This window comes from Microtus ochrogaster, unplaced genomic scaffold, assembly GCF_000317375.1.
Source record: "Microtus ochrogaster isolate Prairie Vole_2 unplaced genomic scaffold, MicOch1.0 UNK28, whole genome shotgun sequence".
Classification (NCBI taxonomy): Eukaryota; Metazoa; Chordata; class Mammalia; order Rodentia; family Cricetidae; genus Microtus; species Microtus ochrogaster.
Genome location: NW_004949126.1, coordinates 4144222 through 4148454, shown reverse-complemented (window position 1 = coordinate 4148454; position 4233 = coordinate 4144222).

Below are 4233 nucleotides of genomic sequence, written 5' to 3'. Positions count from 1 at the left end.
GGAGATAGAGACAGAGACCCACACTGGAACACTGGACTGAGCTCCCAAAGTCCCAATGAGGAACAGAAGGAGGGAGAAGATGAGCAAGGAAGTCTGAACACATGATTTTTAAAGTCCCTTGTGTTTTTGAAATATCAGGTCATTTGCTGCCCTTGACTTTCTACTAACAACTGTAATATATGCGTAGCCCTGAGGCTGATAGTTAGACCAGTGCACGTTCATAGAAAGAAAAAGAAGTAGGCCTGGATGAGTTACTGCTGTAGCCTGGTGTAAGGGAGCAAAGCCTGGTTTAAAGAACTCTGGAGTAGTATTGGTGCAGCATGGTCTTCAGACTAGAAGAGGGCTTTCTATTTAGATGTGGTCAACAACGACAGGGAAAATTACTGAAAACAATGATTATAGTCAACTGGAATAAGCCAAGAAGAGACTTCTATCCATAATGATAAACCAAACTACTCAGAAGGTATTTATATGTTAACTCAATTTAATTTTCTTTAGCAGAAGAAAACATAATGTACTGATTAGGAGAGTTTTACAATGCATTTGAAAGAATAACTTAAGGTGTCATTATTTTTATAAAAGATCTGACCTAGTCTTGTGGACTGGCAGTATTTGACTGAGGATTTGAGCCTTCTCTGGGAAGACTGCTTGGTTGAATAAGACAAGAACTAAACACTGGAATACGTTATTAAAAAGAGAAGCTTTTAATATCATAGGCAAAAGTATGTGTCGTGAATTATATTACTGAAAATTAATAAAAGAGTGCTTCGTGTTTTGTTCATGCCTCAGTCAGTTTGTGTGGAGTCAAAAGTAGAAACTGTAATTGAGAATGAAACATTAATCTGTGTGAATAGATTGAATCCAAATTGCAGTGCACTAGATTGAACCATCAGAAAATGTCTTAATCATATGGGACATCAGGAGCCTGACTCAACAGCGGTTGGGTGTGTGGTCAATGTCACAAAGAGCTTCACCAACATACTACGTTGGTTTCCAGGTTTGACTGGAAGGTTATGGGAGTTCTTTTATTTCCAAGGGTTTTATACTATTATCTTGTCTGTGCATATTTTGTTCATAAGTGCATATAATACCTGTGCCTGGGTGACTGGATCTGACAGTGGAGCGCTTGTCATTTATAGCTTGTGATGTCATCAGGAAAGCACGCCTTGAAGAATGGCTCTGTGTGGGGCTTCTCTTGAGGTGGATGAGGCTTTCAGTTTGGGCTCAGCTGGATTCTGTGCTGTGGTATTGGGAAACCTATATAGTGTTACAGCATTTACAGATGCCAGCCACTCAATAGCATGGAGACAAGACTGAAACCAGAGCTGGCAGGGAATGCTACTAAACCCTGTGGTACAATGGAGACAATTTGTTACACATGAGTAGGTATGGTAGAAATGAGTAAGAGGAAGGCTTAGATGATTATATGAGGTGGAAAAGAAATATGTTTAGGGAAGCAACCCAGTGAAGTGACTTATTGGACAAAGGGAAATTTATAGTAACTGATCCCAAAGTTCAATTACCTCACTTAGCTTGTTCAAGAATGTTTTTTCTGGTCTTAATCCACCATTTCCAATTTTTATCCTGTGTACAACTTTTCCCCTTTTCTTTAGAGAGAGGGTCTCATGTAATCTATTCTGGACTGGAAACTAACTATGCAACTGAGGATGATCTTGAAGTTTTATTCTTGTGCCTCTACCTCTCAAATCTTTGGATTCCAGGAGCACCACCATGTCTGACTACTCTGGGCAGGTCTGCCACAGTGACTGACATCCTGATCTAGGGCCCGTTTTGTCTCATATCCTGAAATCTCATTGAGGGCAGCCACTTTTTATTCCTTTCCTGAACTCTTCTGCTTTGCTTAGTTCTTGGAATATTTGAGGAATTTTATAAACATTTTTCTAGTAAATGAATCCTTTAGGTAGTTTGTACTGTGGCATTTGGGTTACTTAGTTTTCTCATTACAGAGAAAACCAGAAGCTTGCTAGAAAGTTGTCATAAGAGTCAGAACATCTTGGAAAGAAAAGTATTGACTTTTGTTGACTTACGTAGATCTGTCTTCAAGACCTGGGATCCAAGGACCTGAGAGAATGGGCCAGACGACAGTCTAATGTTGTAGACAACTTTATTCCAGTTTCAATGTATATATGTATATATATGTATATATAATGTTTCTTTTTATACACAAATTTGACAAAGAAAGCAATGATCCCAGGAAAGTTGTTTAAGTTCAGAATAACATGATCAGAAGGAAATGATCAGGAAACTATGTAAATAAACATTAGTAAGCACACACTAAATATTAACAGAGAATTCCTTTTCCAGAACATTCTTAGGACTGACCAGTCTAAACACAATTTCCTGGCATGTACTACAGATTTTATTGGGAAGATCATATCCAAATTCAAGGTACATTGAGGACTACACTCAGTATATCCTTTCACTAGAATGGATTCTATACCTACATTCTGACATTCAACAGGAATAAACATCTTATAATTGAATACAAATGTTTGTCATAGGAGGCAGGTAGTCCAGGAACAATCGAGGGAACAAAATGTACCTGAGGTAAAAGGCCCTCTGCTTTTATTCCTGGAAGCTCTCCTATAGTTCCCCAAGCAATCGTTAACCGTGGGTCATTCCTTTGGGTGTGTTCTGAAATTGCTCCCTTTTAAATTGTTTAAAGCAAGAAAACAGTAGATAGACCTGAGCATTCTTGGGCATTTGTTCTTGTTTGGAGTCATCGACATCCTAAGAGAAGCATGAAAAGACATGATTTGTGTGATGCAAGAGCATCATGCATGAAACTTTGCCACCAGGAATGAGAAGCTATGCCTTGTGAGGCTTCAGTGATCCTGTCTGTTATTCTTTGTCCTGAGAGTCTAGGCAACTGAGTAAAAATGTCTGAAAAATTTTGTCCTGTAAGGCAGTGACATTGAGAGATGACTTGCTTATGCATCTTGTGCATGATATTTGATCATGGTCCAAATGTAAAAGCAGGGGCTATGCAATATCTAGTAATGTTCCAATCACATCAAAGGATTATTTTTGTGAATCTAATACCTGTAATTTAAAGTAGATAAGGCAATAACAAAACTATCTCAGGAGCATTTTCCTCTAGGGTGGAACAAATACATTCTATAACTGCTTGACCCTTTGTCATTCATAACGGAATTTCTTGAAAATTTTGCTGGTGATATCAGGACCTTTATCTGTTTTTAGCTTCATAGGAAATACCCATAGCAGTGAGTGTCTGTAGTAGGGCAGTGTTGGGGTGACATCTTTAGTGGTCCAGCCTTAACAGGGTTCACATGTTTCAGGGTAGGGGCATAAGGATTAGAAATATTAGGCAGGAGGAACAGAGATACAAAAGAAAAGCAATAAAGACACAGAAAAGAACTGAGAAGGGCAACCCAATGCATAATGAATTCGTCTGCATTTATTTTCCATATGCTTATAGTCCCCAATCCAAAAGGGGGGCGGGAGGAAGCAAAAGAACAAACAGAGCAATTACCTGCATCAGTGCCTGAAGCATCAAGCCACTATATCCTGACTTAAGCATTCTGTTGTTTAGGCAGGCCATGGAGAAACTACATCTTAAACTAAGCATCCTTTAGGCAGCCACTCCCTGGGTCAAACCTCCTGTCATATCCTTGAAGGAACAGGAATAGGCTTGAATTCACTGATCTTTGGTCAAGGTGGAATGTACCCACCTCTGTGGACTCCCACAGGGTGAGAGTAAGAGTTTTGAAGCAGGGCAATTTATCTAACTTTGATTGCTGAATAATTAATATTTTATCATGCAAGGCTTGGACATCAATACTTACTTAAATTGTTATGAGACCATCTTTGCTTGGGGAACAATATGATTCCCAGTGGGACCACCCAAGGTTTCAGAGTCATTGACATGAACAGGAATGATATTCTCCATAATAGGCTTTCTTTTGGGCCACCAACCAGCTCCCAAGTTATGACATGGAGACTTATTATTAGCTATGAATACTCGGCTTTAGTTTAGGCTTGTTTTTGCTCGCTCTTATAAATTAACCTGTTTCTCTTCATGTACATTTTTTACCTTTCTTTCCTTCTGTGTATCTTACCTTTGTTGCTTTTGTGTCCGTCTGGTGGTTGCCTGACTTTTGACCCCTCATTTTCTCCCTCATTCTCTCCTCCTCCTCTCCTTCATCTTCTCTCAAACCTAGATTTCTTGTCCTACTTATTCCTTCTCCCCAC